The 17,987-nt window shown below is 37.5% G+C and overlaps 1 protein-coding gene across 4 annotated transcripts in view; it reads right to left on the bottom strand.

Moving 5' to 3' along the window:
• TRAPPC10 (trafficking protein particle complex subunit 10) overlaps positions 1-17,987 on the bottom strand; it is a 106,925-nt gene that overhangs the window by 83,611 nt on the left and 5,327 nt on the right. The window lies entirely within an intron of this gene.

The following is a 17,987-nucleotide window of genomic DNA, read 5'->3' as shown; positions in this document are numbered from 1 at the left end:
TCTACACAAGACTTCACAGCATCCTTCATAATGGTTTTTGCTCATAAGCCCTTCACAATAATGCGATCAAAATCAGAAGTGTCACTACACATGACAATTTAATTAACAATATTTACTATGTATAGTTTCCAAAAATAGTTTGAACCCTGTAGCACCAAAATCCATTAGTTTTTAAAGGTCCAAAGTATAAAATGAGCAGGCAAAACTTAAAGAGCTGTTTTTAAATTCACTCATTATAAAGAGGCAACTAAGATCTCAAAAGACCCAATAAAAATTGAGGTTTTGGAGTTTGTTAATTAAAAGTCACAACTCCACAAGATATGGTTAGTAATGTGATTTATTACAAGAAAAAGACACGGGCCTGTAGGAATTCCTTATACTAAGGAAGGAGTCCCCCAGGCAGTCAGAAACTTGAATATTTATAGGTTACAAAAGGGGGGTGGTAGTCTTCTGGGAAGAGTGGAGGGTAATCCCTTCCCAAATGGGATTGGCATGGGAGGAGTAAGGGAGCAGTAGGGGAAGGAAAAAAGACTAGTTACCTCCCAAAGAGGAGAAGACAGACAAAAGGAAGGAGAGCATGAGTAAGAAAGATGACAGCATTATTTTTCCCTTGACAATGGCTAGACTATTAAGATTTGATAGTCTGCTAATCTACAAGGGTCCTAGTTGCACAGTCTGGTACAGACTGACTGGCGACTGTCTTGCAGTGGGATTCACTTTAAGGACACACTAGCAAGTTATATCATCTTGGAGGGGAGCAGTGAAGGAGTAAAGGGCATTTATCCTTGACTTCCTCAGGGCCTCCTGCATAGCCTGGGTCTAGGGCTTCTGGAAAATATGACAACTCAAGATGACAAGTTCAGGGGGCCCCTGCACAAGCTAATACATAGATACACAAGCAGAAAGTAACAACCTGCCTAGAACTGAGGTATCTGGGGGGTGTTTTTGTTATTGTTTTGTTTTTTAACAAAGGTCAATTTCTACTCCTTTTATTTTAACCAATAGAACACTAGTATTTCTCTTTCTGTGGTGGGTTGGGGGAGAAAAGGCAAGAAAGGAAATAAGCAAATAAACTATTTGGTGATGAATTATTTGCTCTTTACATTATTAGGATTATCAGGAAACTTTTAAACAATGCTTAACTTTAGTTAAATAAATTGAAGAAAGTCATGTCAATGATTTAGATTTAGTCAATAAGGAATCCAATTTAAAATCTGCTTAAGGAGACTAAAGAAAATATTATTTACAAAGTCATTAGTAACTTAAATTAGCATGAAGAAGGGAAGACTAGAAAAACCTTTCATACTGTAAAATTATTTTAAGATTGGGTCTCAAAAAACATAATAGTTCACAGAGTGCAACTAGGTGCAATAGTAGATAGAGCACTGGACCTGGAGTCAAGTATGGCCTCAGACATGGACTAGATGTGTAACTCTGGGCAAGTCATTTAACTTCTGTTTGCCTCAGTTTCCTTATTTGCAAAATGGGGATAATATTAGCATTTACATTGCAGGGTTGTTGTGAGGATCAAATTAGATAATAATTGTTAAGCACTTTGCACAGTGCCTGATACACAGTAAATACCATATAATTGTTAGCTGTCATTGTTGTTATCCCCATCTTTTCTCATCCTCTTCTTCAATAGCACTTGAAATTTGCAAAGCATTTTGCATATATCAAATGAGCTAAAGTATATATTTATAGAAATGTGAGGTATTATTTGTCAAGTAGTAATAAAACTTTAACAAGCCTAATTTTTAAAAGGAAAAAAGGTAGGTCATACAAATAACTTATAGGAGTAAAAAAAATCTCAGCAGCTCTTTCTGATCCAAGAGACTCATTAATAATGATGAAATCTGACCTAAACAGGGAGGGGATATGGACAAACCCACTGAATTGTGATTCTTGATAGGCCAAAGTTTTTTGTCACACTTTGTGTGTGGGCCATCAACTACGACAAAAACTGAGTTCTCATAAATTATGTTTATAAATTTAAGAGCTATTCTGTAACTACATACTAAAATGAATGGAAATACTGAGATAATAAAGGAATTATTCTAAAGTGGTTTATAAATATCAAAGCTCTACAAAAATGAAGAAGCAGGTCCTGCTAGCCTATCTCACTATGGAGAACAACTTAAGTGTTCATCTTTTCTTTAAACTTTGAACCTTATCAAGTTTCCCATTTAAGGAAGGGGGAAAACAGGAGGAAGAATACTATCGTTATACTGATCCTAGAGTCCCCAACACGTCCAGGTGTCTTCTGATTTCTTCTTCATCTCAATCAGTTTACAAGTTATTGCTTCTTCCAATCCACCATCCAGTTTTCTCCTCCTTTTCTCCTCCCCAAACCCTCTTTTTAAAATTATTGGCTACTTTGTACCTTATCAAGGTGATCTAACAAAAAGAACACTGGACTTGGCATGTACCTTATCAAGGTGATCTAACAGAAAGAACACTGGACTTGGCATCAGAAGTTCCTGTTCAAGTCTCTCAACCTCTTTGAGCCTTAAGTTTCCTCATCTGTAAAATGGAGATAAAAATATTTACATTTCTGTGCTTGCTGGGCTGTGTGAGTGCTCCATAAACCTTAAAGTGCTGGAGAACAAAGTCAATATATGTGACGTGCTTTATAATAAAAAGCACTATATAAGCATATGAATTGTTATTATTACTCTCTATTCTGTACATTATAACTAGTTATCATGCACCGTGGGAACAATTCCAATGACTAGCCACTGCCCTCTGATCAAATGAAAGATCTTGACCACTGATTTTAAGACCCTCCATCAGCTTTCCTCAACCTGTATAACTAGTGTCATCTACTATACCACATCTTGAATCATCCATTTGATTCTAACAAATCTTTACTCTCTTCAATTTACACACCTCTACTACTCATGAATCCAAGAGGTGACACAGAATAGTATCAAGTACTAGATTCAGAGTTAGAGAACTCAGGCTCAGATCCTGGCTCTGCCTGTACTACCTGTGTGACTTTAGGTAAGTCCCTTTAACCTAAATATCTGCTCCCTCATCTGTAAAGTGACCTCTGAGCTCCCCATTAGTTCTAAATTTATGATCCTATGAACTCTTCCTTTGGTCCCTAGACAAGTAAAAATATCCATCAATTTTTATACTGCTAAGCAAATCACAACCCCACAGACTTTTTAAAGTTTTCATCCAAGTACCACCTATTCTTTCCCCATTAATATTTAGACAGAAACTCACAATTCAATTTGCCTTGATGGCACATGCTTGTTTTTACATTGACTATACATATCTGTATATATTTCACCTCTTGTTTTAGAGAGTAAACCTTGTTTAAATTCCTAAGATGACTTATTCAATGAGCATGCAAAGTTTTTGATTATAATTATTTCCAATCTTTTCACCTGCCCCTTAAAAGATTAAGTTACGACAGTTCAGAGTACACAAAAAAGCACCTGCTATTACTTTTTCTCTGTGGAATTCAAGTCTATGATCTCTTCTAATAAAAAAGTGAATGACAAGGATGTGTTTAAAGTCTTCATTCCTTTATCTGTATAACAGGGTTAGAAGGGATAGTCTCTTGGGTCTCTTTCCAAGTTCAATAAGTCTTTGACCTGTCATAATTTGTACAGTCTTACAGAGTACCATGCGTAGGCAGGAGGCACAGAGAACTTTTAGAAATCAAGTCAACAAACATTTAAAAAATACCTACTATGTTCCAAAAATAATAAAAATAGATACCATTTTCATAGCTCTTTATGCAGAGAGCTTTACAAAAACTATGTTATCCTCACAAGCCCAGGCACTATTATTATCATCAATTTTACAGATGAGGAAACTGAGGCAGAGTTAAATGACCTGCCCAGGGTCACAGGGCTATTAAGTTTCTAAGACTGAATTGAACTTATGTCTGCCTCACTCTAGGCTCAGTATTCTATCCACTGTGCCACTTAGCTAAAGGGGGCAAACAAAAGTATAAAAAATTTTTAGTCAAGAACAGATGATTACTGCTGTAGGAATTCAGAGAAGAAAGGGATCTAAATGATCAAAGAAAGCTTCAATGAAGAGGTCAGACTTTAATTGGGCATTTAAAGAGGGTAAAAATTTGGGTAGACAAAAAGGAAGATGAGAATATCCCAGTTAAGGATCACATTATGGACAAAGATTATTGAGAATGAATGAACAAGACATTAGAGGAACAATGACTAGGCAAGTCTGGTTCAGCCACTTGGGCATTAGAGTATTGGAAAATAAAATCAGAAAGGTAGGTTGTTTACTTGAATTTTAAAAAAGTTTTACTAATTCCTTTTGTTTTTCAGACAATGGTCATTTCCCAATAAAGTGAATCTCATCTACCCATCTCACCTGTAAACTTAACAAAGAAAAAATTAGATTGTAGAGAAAAGTCAGGGACTCACCTAAGCTCTCCCAAATTTCTCTCCATACAACTTTAAATAATATTTCAAAATGAGTTCTGGAGAGGTAGAACCCACAAAAAGATGAGGTAAAGCAATTTTCCAGCCCAAGACAGCTCAAAAGATTAGCAAGAAAGATCTGACTTACTGGGGTGAGAGAGGAGCACTATTCAGCACGAGTTGAGCCTAGGCAAGCCAACAGCAGGCCTTGGGGACAACTGAATCCATAGTAATGGCTTCTGGAGCTCTCAATCCACAGATTTGGTAAGGGAGGATCAGACAACTGATCCTTTGCTGGTACTGGGTAGAGGGCCCTGTTGTATTGCCTACATGTAGATCCAGGTCACAGTCCCAGGACAAGAAAGAGTACTAGGACACCAGATCTCATAGCTTCAGGAGAATGGGGATATTGGTCAAAGTTCCAGGGTGGAAAAGAATGCTTGTGGTCAATCAAAGACCAGAACATAGGCCAAGAAAGTAAGTAACAAACACACCTCTCCTTAAATCATACAACTCTGGAAGAACTGAAAACTTACAGACCCCCAAGAACTAGCTCTGAAAATAGTTGCACAAAAACTTGGAATCTTAGGAAAATGCCTCCTCCACCCTAGGAGTAGAGTCTAACTTTAACATAAAGTTCAAAGTCAAGAAATAGGCTGGAAAAATAAGAAAACAACAAGAACCTGACCATAGAAAGTTACTGTAGTGACAGAGAAAGAAAAAAATGAACAAACTCTGAAGACAATGTCAAAACAGCTACATGCAAAGCCTCTCAGGTCTAAAAAGGATTCCTAGAAAAGTTCAAAAAGGAGTTTAAAAATCAAAGAGGTAGAGGAAAAACTGGGAAAAGAAAGGAGAACAATTTAAGAAAATTGTGCAAAATTAGTCAACAGCTTGGAAAGGAGGCACAAAAATAATTGAAGAAAATAACAAGAATATCAGAATAGGCCAAATGATAAAAGAGGTACAAATATCTGCTGAAGAGAAAAACTCCTTAAAAAGTAGAAATGGCCAATTGGAAAAGGAAGTACAAAAACTCACTGAAGAAAATAATTCGTTAAAGATTTGAACTGGGCAAGTGGAAGCTAATGATTCCACAAGATAACAAGAAACAACACAATAAAATCAAAAGAATGAAAAAAAATACAAGAAAATGTCAAATAGCTCACTGGGGGAAAAAACTGACCAGGAAAATAGATTTAGGAGAGATAATTTAATAATTATTGGACTACCTAAAAACCATGATCAAGAAAAGAGTTTATGCATCATCTTTCAAGAAATTATCAAGCCCTCACAGACTATCAGGGAAAACTACTCTGATATTCTAGAACCAGAAGGTAAAACAGAAAGAAAGCACAAATGAAAACCCAAGAGAAAGGCGATATCTCCAGAAGAACAGAACAAGATGAAAACAACAATTACAAGTCTAAAGAGGATAGCCATACTATCACAACAACTTCTAGAGTGGTTTAGAATAACTAGAGATAAAGTAAATGACTAGCTCCTAAAAGGTCAGAAATCAGACAATATAATATAACAATATAATCATGAGAATTGTCAAGTGTCTCCTCTGCCTAAGAAGCTTCTTATTGCCTCTAAACTTTTTCTAATCGCAACCTCTTTTTGATCAAGAAATTTTTATATAACACTAGGCATATAGGTATATAAAATAAGTATATGTAACCTTTTACTGTTGCCTAATTTTTTCATGACTCCCACATTCAGTTACATAATGGGGTCGTGACCCACAGTTTACAAAATTTTGCTCTAATCCATCATCTAGACAGCTGCCATTTCTAAAGTGGAAGTCTGATCATATGACTCCCATGCTCAATTAAGTCAAATTATTATCTTTAGAATCAAATACAAACTCCTGTTTGTAATTTAAAGCCTTTCCCGATCTGGCTTCAAGCTTAAAATGTATTACTTCCCTTCAAACACTCTACAATACAGCTAAATTTACTTATTTGCTGTTCTTTACATACAATATTCCCTCTCCCATATCCATATCTTTGCAAAGGCTTTCTTTATGCCTTTAAAGTACTCCAAAATCTCTTAAACCCCCTACATTCCACTCCCTGAAGATGGGAACGGTTTCATTTTTGCTTTTGTAATCACAGTGCTTAACACACAGAATGCATTCAATAAGTACTAGTCAATTGAAATAAAAGATAAGTCTGGGATATTAAAAAGTGTTTCAAAAATGAAATTTGTTCCACTTCAATTGATATATTAAGAAACAATTTGAGCATAATGCAAATCTGAGCAACTTCTTCTATGACAAACAGAAAAAAACCAAATCAAAACAAAACACACACACATGCACACAAACAAAAGTATACCACTTCTTAATAACTCACAAGCCACCACCCTTCCAACATGTGATATTTATTGTCTATCTTCTGGTACAGTAGAACTGTTAGCCAAAAAGGGCTGTTCTGAACTACCCCTTCGGCCAAGGCCTCTAAACTCAAAGCTCAAGTTGAGGCTTTGGTAGTCAAGGGTACAGGCTGAGCAGCACCTCCAGGCTATGATGTGGCCACTATTTATTGGAGTATTTATGTATTTTTTAACCATTCAACACGTATAAAACTGTGCTTGCTACTTATTAGGTTTCTATCTTTTTTTGTGTTATCATGGACAAAGTTTTTGAGCATTATGCCCCAATCTCATTTTCCCAATAAACTCATTTTTTTTTTTTTGCAGGGCAAAGGGGGTTAAGTGACTTGCCCAGGGTCACACAGCTAGTAAGTGTCAAGTGTCTGAGGCCGGATTTGAACTCAGGTACTCCTGAATCCAGGGCCGGTGCTTTATCCACTGCGCCACCTAGCTGCCCCCAATAAACTCATTTTTAATGTGTATTTTTGCTTTAACACACTGTTTTGGAAAAGCATGTCATGTTCCAGTAGAAATGATTTTATTAAAAAGCTAAGAAAAATTAGCCTGCATCCCCAAATTACCTAGCTAGCAAAACTAGGTATTAATATATGTTGGGAAAAGTTGGTTCTTTAATGACTTCAGAAAGTTCAACTCATTCTTGTTGGAAAAAAAAAAGAAAAGAAAATCTAGAAGTGGAAAGAACCTTTGGCATACAAAGCAACTAAGCAGAATAATTTAAAAACAAGTTGATCAAGAATTGGATTCAAGTAAGGAATAAAAGCTCACTGTTAACACGCAAAACACACAAAAGGGTCACTGAAAGAAAAAGGAATCAGAAACTCATATACCCTATTATATGGCAACAAAACAGATAATCTAAATAAATTGGGAAGAATATCTATAAAAATCCAATCAAATACCCAAACCGAAAATATTGTAAATAGATTACCTAAATGATCACATATGGGGAGGGGGTCCCATAAAAATAGCTAAGAGATTGCACACAAATTCAGCTCACTTTCATCATTTCCAAATAGCCAGAAATTTGCAAAATAAACCATAACTACTACATGGGGGGTGGAGGTAGGAGAAAACAATCTTCCTGAGGAAAGCCCCCATAGAAATACTATCAAAAAGAGAGAGAGAACATGCAAATATAAGTTCCTAATATACTAAAGAAATGCTATGGGATAAGAGAATGGCAAGGGAAATATTCAAAAGAGAATAATCTTTCAATAACTAAAATTAAGTGTCCTAGAATGTAACGGCCACAGGAACCTCAAGACTGGTTGCAAGGCCTAATAAAGGAACTGGAGGTAAGGATGAGTGAAATTAGACCTCTTGATAAAAAATTCAAAAGACTATGGCTCAGAATGAAAGACATTAGCAAAACAGTGGACAGATGAAATGGAACTCAAAAATCCAATAACACAATGGAAGACAAAATCAAAATCATCAAAATTGGAAGAACAAATGATTTACTTACAGTCAAAACAGCTGGCCTAGAAAACATGGCTTGTAGAAGACTCACTGGTTTTCCAGAAAAAGAAAATAAAACAATCTAGAGTACCATATTTTAGTAAATCTTTTTGGAAAAAAAAAAAAGGTTTAAGCTACCCAGATACATTTTACATTTGTTCCTGAGCAGAGACTCACTCTATCAATGCAAATCAGCAATTACTCTGCAACTAATATCCTTAAAGTTGCCTTGGAAAACTGAGAGCTAATGTTAAGCTCATGTTTGCAAAACTCATATTTATCAGACCTAGAATTTGAACCCAGACCTTTCTGACTCAGTAGTCAGCTCTCCATCCACTTCCATGCTGCCACATATCAATTATACTGATTGTAATTTGTGTAATTTGATAGAGATAGGGATATAATAGACAGAGCTGGCCTATGCCTAATGATGAAAAGTAATTTCTTCACTGATATAAAAAAATGTCGCAGTTTATAAGTTCTATATCTTTTAACATTAATTTCCAGATAGCTGACATATTTAATCATTATTTTAAAATGATTTATTAGCCTCCCCCTATTATTAGACAGAAATACTGATTATTTTTGTGGGTTTAGAGCTAAAATGGTATGATGGCTAGAGTGCTGGGCTCAGAGTAAGGGAAAAATTAGGCTTAAATCCAGCCTCCCCCTGCCCCCGGCCCCCGGCCCCCGGAATTATGTTGCAAAATAATGTTCTGAGCAGGCAGCCTTGATCTATTTCAAGTTAGGAAGGTTCTAAGGTTTCACTATTATGTATAACTGGCTTGTGCATTCTGAACTAAGAAAAATACATTATCTGTATTTTTTATTCTTACCTGCATTTTATAAAATGCTTTTTTCCTTGCATCTACTGATACCATCACATATATCATCTTTATTACAGATTTATCATGCTAAATATTTTACTATTATTAAACCATTGCAGAATTTATGTATAAATTTAAATTAACGAATAATTAGTTTGCTAAAAGCAAATGGAATTTGATACATTTTACTTGGCACTGAGAATAACTAGAAGCCATGTAATTTCAACAATTGTAACTTTTAGTGGAATGGGCTGCCTTCATAGGGGGTAGTAAATTTTACTTAAAATCTTCAAGTTGAAGTAGGATAACCACTTCTCAGGGACATTGCAAAAGGGAGCTGTGCTTTAAATAGAACCTGCGCTAATTCCAACTTAGAAATCCTATGATTCTATTACATAAGATTATCTTCAAGGGTTTTATACTAAGACATGCTGCTATAACATTAGTAATGTCAAAATAAGACTCTTTTGGACTAAAAACTCCACTCTAACACTTTATCTTCTACTTAACTATGCTAATACAATATAATAAGGTACAAAATGCTACCTGGCAGATTCAGGCTGATTCTATACCATCTGCCTAACAATACTGATAAAATCATAGAAAGTCAAACCTAGAAAAGAAATTAGAGATGAACCAATCTAATCCCCTGCTCTTACAGAATAAGGAAAAAGGCCCAGGCAGAGCTAGCCACTTGTCAAAGATAATACAAACTTAGAGCTTTCCACTATACCATAGATAAAAATACACAAAAATGAGAAGCTGTACTTTCCACTCATCTAACTCTCTGGGCCTTTTTCCCAAAGGGAAAGACTAGAAATATGACATGACGGAACCTCACATATGGTGGTTTTTCTTTAGTGTGCTCAAACCTAGCTACTCATTCTAGGATTATAGAGAAGTTAGGAGTCCCTTCCACATCTGCTTCCAAGTTGATTAAAAAAAAAAGGCAAAATATAGTGAGAAAGGCTTCAAATCAAGAGACCTAATTCTAGAGGAATTTAGAGAAAATATATAAGAATTTCCGTTTGGACATGGCTAACACAGTGACCTGTACATGTCAACATACATACATACATACACACATGCACACACACACATATATCTATAGTTTTAAGAAGGTCCTTGATATTAAGCACACACATATGGCCTAAGAACTGGAGAGGAAGTCCTAAGGAATTCTAACCTTTTCATATTAGGAGATTGGTTTCTATCATTAGGGTATTATCACGTTGGAAGTCAGGAAGAATGTGGTCCTAATACAAGGTATAGAATATGAGGAACTGGAATTAAGAAGGTTGTAGAAGCCTGACAACAACAAGACAGGGGAAGGAGGGAGGGGGCATTAGCACAATGGGGCAATAAATGAGGTGTGGAGGCCTAAGTAAGTGGTGCCAGTAGGGACCAAAGGAAATTATGAAGTCCTAACCTTTACAATAAATAAAACAACCCTTACTCAAACATCTACTAGGCAGTGGTTGAGAAACAAAATTTAGATGAGACTGCCATTTCCTTCAAGGAAGTTTACATTTTGGTATAAGAGCCAACACAAATAGCTTGAATATGTAATACCACAGAGACATGTTACCAAAAAAAGTGCTATGAACTCTATAGAGTGTAAAAGAGAATGCCATTATCAAAAAGAGGGGAATGAATAAAAGTTTCTTGGAAGAGGTGGCATTTGAGGTGGGCACTCAGTAGGTGATAAGGGGGAGGAAGCAACTTAAGCAAAGCAAAGTTGACCTGAGAGTATTTCAATTTGGCCATAGTATAGAATACAAGAAGGGAAGCAATATGAGACTGTGGAAAGCCTTGAATGCCTTAATCAGACCTACCTATCTCCTAATAGTTCAGGATCAATACTGTAACAAAATAAGACAATATTCAACAGTTAACAAAAAGAGATTTACTTTACTATACAATCCATAATATAGAAAGGATATTCAACAAGAAATCAGCTCTCATAGGGGTATGTGCAAACCCCATGCCCAACTCTACCTTGTCTCCATGTAGAAAAGCACCTGGCTAGCAGAGCAGGGTATGGTTTCTTGCTCAGACTGGGGATATGTCTGAAGGGACTGGATAGGTGTGTCTTTTTTGCCCTTAGATGAAAAAGAAGCCACATAAATAAGGCCTGATACCAATGGAAAGCAGTAGCAACTGTAGCAGCTGGGGCCTTACCCCCGTGGGCCAATCAAATCTTGGGGTAAGGAAAAGAACCAGCCTAACCTACATGGGGGAGGTAGAGAAGGGGCAAATCAGGCATAGTGGTTTGAACTTTACTTGCTAGCAAGGAAGCTACTTTTTGAGCATAGGAGTGCCATAACCATATCTATGCATAAGAAGAGAATTTTTTTACAGTGGTAAGAAAGATGGTTGGGAGAAGAGAGACAGAAAGCCCATTGCTACTGCAATGGTCCCAGAGTGTGGTAATAAGGTCCTGTAGTAGGGTGGTCAATGTAGGAAGAGAGATGGGTCTGAAATTGAAATTGAAAGAGGTGAAATTGGCAAAGTCTGATAACTGAATGGATATGAAAGGTGAGGGAAAGAGACAGTCCCCAGATGGTGACTATGGGAGAGTAGGTACCACAGTTAGAAACAGTAAAATCAGAAGGAAGGGCAGAGTAGATATGAACTAGGTCTAGGACATCCTGTTATTTGCTTCCAAGGTTAATGGAAGATAGCATGTTTAGAGAAGGCGAGACATTTGAAGTCAATTCAAAATATATTTATAAAAATAGAATTCACGGGGCAGCTAGGTGGCATAGTGGATAAAGTACTGGCCCTGGATTCAGGAGGACCTGAGTTCAAGTCCAGCCTCAGACACTTGACAGTACTAGCTGTGTGACCCTGGGCAAGTCACTTAACCCTCATTGCCCCGCAAAAAACCAAAAACCAAAACACAGAAGTTGTGAAGGGGACATAAAGACAACAGGATAGTACTGGTACAGCTGTGTTTGATTAAGTATATACTTTTTTTTTTTTAAATCGAGTTATATGTAATAGATTCACTGTTTCCTTTTTTTCTTTTTTTGTAAATGAAAACATTTGATTCTTGCTGATACTATTTGTAAAATTCTTAGCACTGTGCTTGGCACATAGCAGGTGCTTAATAAATGCTTATTCTCTTCCTTTTCCTTTATGTTAAGTTTATGCCCCAAAAAGGGGAGAATATTTAAATTGTAAACACACACATACACACATGAATACAGGGTCTGGAGTCAAAGGACCCAAGTTCAAATGCTGATAAATTGCAATATCTCCCCAGACTTACGTTTCCACTTCTGTACAATGAAAAAGTCGGACCAGGTGGTCTGAGGTCCCTGTCGGCTATGATCCTTTATATAAAAGATCAGTTTCTGTGCCATTAAAGTGAATTTCCAACATTTATTTACATTTATAAAGCACCTACTACATGTCAGCTATCATACTAAGCACTAGGGATAGATACAATTAGAAAATCCCTGACCTCAAAGAACTTACAATCTAAAAGGTCAGATAGTCCACAAAAGGAGACAGGAAAGGGGGAGGGGGCAAGGACACCAAGGGAAACCAGGCAGAGCAGCAGATGTAAAGTGGAGTAAGCAGAGTCCAGGTTCTGCCCTTTATGAAAGAAGGCACTGGGAGGAATCTGATACTCCACCTTTCAGTCTTCCAATCAGAGGGGAGAGGAGGCTGAGGGAGATGGTGCCAAATCAAAACTTTGGATAGAAGCATGGTGGTAAGATTAGAAGTGATGAGCTAAAAAAAAAAGAAGAAGAAGAAGAAGTGATGAGCTTACCCCGAGAGGGGCATCTTCTTTGAAGATAAAACCAGGCAAAGGAGCAAATGCAAAGTAGAGTGAGGTGCAAAGTGAATTTCAATCTTAAAATTGTTCTTTTTGCATATGTGGTTGGTTCACAACCTTCAGGGTACAGATACTAGTGTGTGTGTGTGTGGAGGAATCACAAAATTATTGCAAGGCGTTAAGAAAATTCTATAGACAAAACTATTCTCTGTACTAAAAATATTTAAATTGGCCTGCAATTTCACCCATTTTAAAGTGCCCATCAACAAACATTTTGTTACTCTTTTCCACATCCTCCCCTAAGTCTGCCATGAGGAGTCCACTCAGCATGCTGAAGGCCTTCTTCAATTTCTCTTTACATCATGAATGAACATGCCAATGGAGCACTTTGGCCATCTATCACCTCACCTACATGACCAACCTATCTTCTTTTCCTATCTTAGTTCCTTCATAGGATCTTTTATTTCTGTTCTTAAGAATTCCTCATTGATTATATGTTGTAACCTGCTTAAACTGCATGTTTCTCTATTCCTCTTTGTGTGGTCTTCAATTTCAGAGTCACTTCCATTCCTTGTATCATTAAACAGAAATGCTGGTAGAATGTAATTAAAAGCTAGAATTTTGTTTTCTTAGAAATCTCAGGTCCCATTAAAGGAGTTCTGCAATTTCCAAAGGCAATTCAGCCGATTCTCTCAATGTTTTGATAAGCATTTATAAAGCACCTGCTATGTGCCAGGCACTGTGCTAAGCACTGGAGATGCAAAAAGAGGCAAAAGATAGTCCTTGCCCTTAAGCAGCTCACAATCTAATGGGGGAGACAATAAGCAAGTAAATATATACAAAAAAAGCTTTCTACAGAATAAACAGGAAATAATGAACAGAGGGAAGGAATTATAATTCAGAAAAATTAGGAAAGGCTTCTTTTGTAAAAGGTGAGGTTTTAGTTGGGGCCTGAAGAGAGCCAGGGAAGCCAGGAGGCAGAGATGAGAAGGGAGATCATTCCAGGCATGGGGGAAAGCCAGAAAAAAATGCCCAGGCTAGATAAAGCGTCCTTTTTGTGGAACAGCACAGAAGGAGGTCAATGTCACTGGATTGGAAGGGGGGAAAGGAGATCACGGAGGGGGTAAAAAAAAATGATATAATTACTCATACCAAAAACAAAACCATCCATTATCGTGTGATCTCGATAGATGATGAAAAGGCCTTTGACAAAGTAGAACACTCACTTATGCAAAAAGAAAAAAATGAACCTACTAAGAATAAACATACATAGATCTTTTAAAATGTCATAATGAGAGAGAAATTAAAAATATAAAAATAAGCAAAAAGAAAATTATCACCACTTGCAGATGACATGATCATTTACTTTTTTTTTTTTGGCAGGGCAATGAGGGTTAAGTGACTTGCCCAGGGTCACACAGCTAGTAAGTGTCAAGTGTCTGAGGCTGGACTTGAACGCAGGTCCTCCTGAATCCAGGGCCAGTGCTTTATCCACTGCGCCACCTAGCTGCCTTGATCATTTACTTTTAAAATCCTATGGTATCAGCAAAGAAACTGAGACTCAAAATTGGATCAAACACAGACCAGCCATTCCCTCCAAAAGTATGCATTGTCTGACCATAACACTAAGTCTGAAATCAAAAAGTAAAGTTGAGAGAATGAGCAAACAACAAAAAGCTCACTATAAAGAGCTATTATGGTGACAGGGATGTTAGAAGAGAATTATTCCAAAACAGAGCTTGAGTACAAATTCAACTAGAATTCCTTGAATAAAGCAAGTGTAATTTTTTAAATTAAAAATTATTTTTAAAAGAAATGAGAGAGCAAGAAGAAACTTGAAAAGAAACAATATCATGAGAAGAAATTGGGGGAAAGTAAGAGCTATGGAAGGAAGAATTGGCACAATATTCCCCAATAGATGTCAAAGGATGTGAACAAATATTTCTCAAGAGAAAAACTGCAAAGTATTCACAATCATAGGAAAGAATACTCCAAATCATTAATAAGAGAAATTTAAATCAAAACAACCCTGAGGTTTTACCTTACAAATCGCAAAATGGCAAAAATGAACCCATAATGGTAATAGTCAATGTTGAAGGGGTTGTGAAAGGACAGACACACTAATGTGGTATAACTGTTTAGGAAAGCAATCTGGAATTATGCAAATCAAATGTCCATATCCTTTGAACTAGAGACTCCATTACTTGTGCTTTTCCCCAAAGAAAGCAATTGATAGAAAGTTCAGACATATTCCAAAATATTTGTAGTAGGATATTTTGTGACAGCTAAGAATTAGAAACAAAGTAGATGCCCATCAACTGGACAGAACCTGGCAACACCCTGCCTACAGGTAAATGCTTCTTTGGTGGGACTACATTATAACATGGGAAGGTATGAAAAAGGGGGGGGGGGGAATGTAAGGAAGATAGAGAGGAGTAGGTGATGAACTGAGATCAGTAATGACTAACAATGAGGGGAAGATGACCTCTGGGGTCTCAAAAAGACAAGAACCTACAGGGGAGGGAATGAAGAGAGGGGAAAGATTGAAAAAGAAAGGGAAAAAAGTGGGAGGGGTTCCACTAACACTTGTTCTTATGAGTGAAGAGAGATGAACACCTTACAACGGATAATGTCTGGAGGGCTTGGTGTTTGAAAAGTCTACTTGTCCTGGGAGGCAGGTAAGTGGAAGAGCTTGAACCTCTGGGGGCAACTAGAACCTAGAGTACTTGCAGAACATAAAGTCAGGGAGATTTCCAGACAAACGTAGAAAAAAAAAAAGAAGACAAGAGAGGGTATATATAGATCAATAGAGGGTTGCACAATCACAGATGTGGTGGAGGAGAAGCCCTACCATAGGGCACTGCTAGGTGGCTCTGTGGATAGAGTGATGGACCTGGAGTGAGGAAGACCTGAGTTGAACTCTGGCTTCAGATGCATACTAGCTGTGTGGCCCTGGGCAAGCCACTTAACCTGTTTCATCATCCTTAAAATTTGGGGGTAATAGCATCCTCACCTGTTGTGAGGATCAAATAAAAAAATATAAAGCACTTAACATAGTACCTGACACGTAGTAAGCATTATATAAATTTTGTCATTATTATTATTATTATTATTAATAGACACTGCTCCAGAAATGAGGCACAATGGAAAAAGGGAATCCATGGGGTGAGATCCATAAGGCACTGACAGAAAACACCTACAAAGGATACCCTGGAAGCTTTGATTGCATGAAGAAATTAGATAATTATAGAAGACATGAATCAAAGAATGAAAGTCTAGAGTAAACAGAAAGAGAAGTGGGATAAATCCTTTCTGCAAAGGGAAACAAAAAATGAAATTAAAAACTAAGGGAAGGAGAGGAGAGGAAGGGGAAATAGTAAACAAAAAGAGAAAATCTGGGGTAAGGTGAAATGAGCCAGTGGGAAGAGGGACACCTTAAAAAGACTAAGGTAACATAATACTGTGTTTACATTAGAAGAGGGAACCTGAAACTGAAAAGCTTTTGCAGAAACATTAATGCATCTAGGATAAGAAGGGAAGTGGTTAAAAGGGGAAAAAAATCTTTCTATTAGATTTCTCTAATAAGGGCTTGGTATCCAAGATAAATAAACAATAAACACACACACACACACACACACACACACACACACACACACAACACCTGACTACTAGCCATTCCCCAATAGATAAATGATCAAAGGATATGAAAAACTTCTCAAAAGAACTTTGAAGTATTCCCAACTACATGTAATAAATGCTCCAAATCCCTAATAAGAGAAAGGCAAATCAAAGTATACAAGTCTCTTCACTTTATACCCTGCAAATTGACAAAGATGACCAAAAATTGCAACACTCAATGTTGGAGGGGTTTGTGGAAGGATGGGCACACTAATAAGTTGTTGGTGAAAGTGTGAAATGGTACAACGATTTTGGAAAGCACTTTGGAATTATGCAAATGTAATAACTAAAATGTTCATATCCTTTGAACCAGAGACTACAATACTGTGCTTATACCCAAGGAAGCCATGGAAAAGAAAAAGTTCCCATACATTCTAAAATATTTATAGCAGCACTTTTTGTGAAAGCAGAAAGAGGTAAAAATGCAGTCCCTACCCTCAAGGAGCTTACATTCTAATGGGAGAAAACAACAAAAAGGAAGATGAAATAGAATAGAGAGATGGGTGGGAGTACCTGCACAAAGGAATGACTGAGAAAGTCCAGAGTCAGGAATGAGACCCAGAAGAGTATACATGGACTAGGAGGAATCAACTCGTCAGAAAAAGGGTCTGAAGGGGCCAAATATCCTTCCAGGGTGAGGAAGCTGTTCACTCTGGGATTAGAGGAAAGTCAGCAGTAGTCTCTGATTTGCTTACGGGAGGCCAGAGCTGCTGTCATTGCTGGGGGGACGGCGTGGGGGCAAGAAGGAGGGAAAGGGAAATAGATGGGAAGGCTAAAGTGGGGAGGGGGGGGGCGGAGAAGGCTGGAGGCTGGGAGAGCCAAAACCACTGCTGTCACCTAAGGAGCTGGGAAGCCTCTGCCACATCCACTAGACTGTCAAGAACCAAAGAAGTAGTGTGGTGAAAAGAGGCCCTGGCCTTGGAGTCAGAGAGAGCTGGTTCAAATCCTATCTCAGCTATTTCTTCAAAGCGGCCTTCTAGCTCTAGGAGGATTACCATCTCTAAGCAGGTGACTCTCAGAGATGTATTCAGCCCTGAGCTTCAGTCCCCCATCACCAGCTGCCCACTTGACATTTCAAACTGGATCCCAGAGACATCTTAAATTCAACTTATCCAAAACTGAACACATTGTCTACTCCTACCCCTTCCTGCAACCCTCCCCTCTTATAAACTTCGCTAATTTTGTCAAAGACATCACTTTCTTTTTAGTCTCCTGAGTTAAAAACCTTCACACTATGCTCAACTCTTCACTCTCCCTTGCCCTATATATCCTATATATCCAAACCTGCTATTTTTATCTTCAGAACATCTCTCAAACTTCTCTACCAAACTACCACCTTGTTTCAGGCCCCCTTTTCACCTCTTACCTAGTAACTGCAACTCCTAATTGGTCTTCCTGCTTCAATTTTCTCCCTACTCCAATCAATCCTTC

This window comes from Dromiciops gliroides, chromosome 3 (genome assembly GCF_019393635.1).
Source record: "Dromiciops gliroides isolate mDroGli1 chromosome 3, mDroGli1.pri, whole genome shotgun sequence".
NCBI lineage: Eukaryota > Metazoa > Chordata > Mammalia > Microbiotheria > Microbiotheriidae > Dromiciops > Dromiciops gliroides.
Note: the sequence above shows the minus strand (reverse complement) of the source record. Positions and strands in the feature narration are given on the sequence as shown.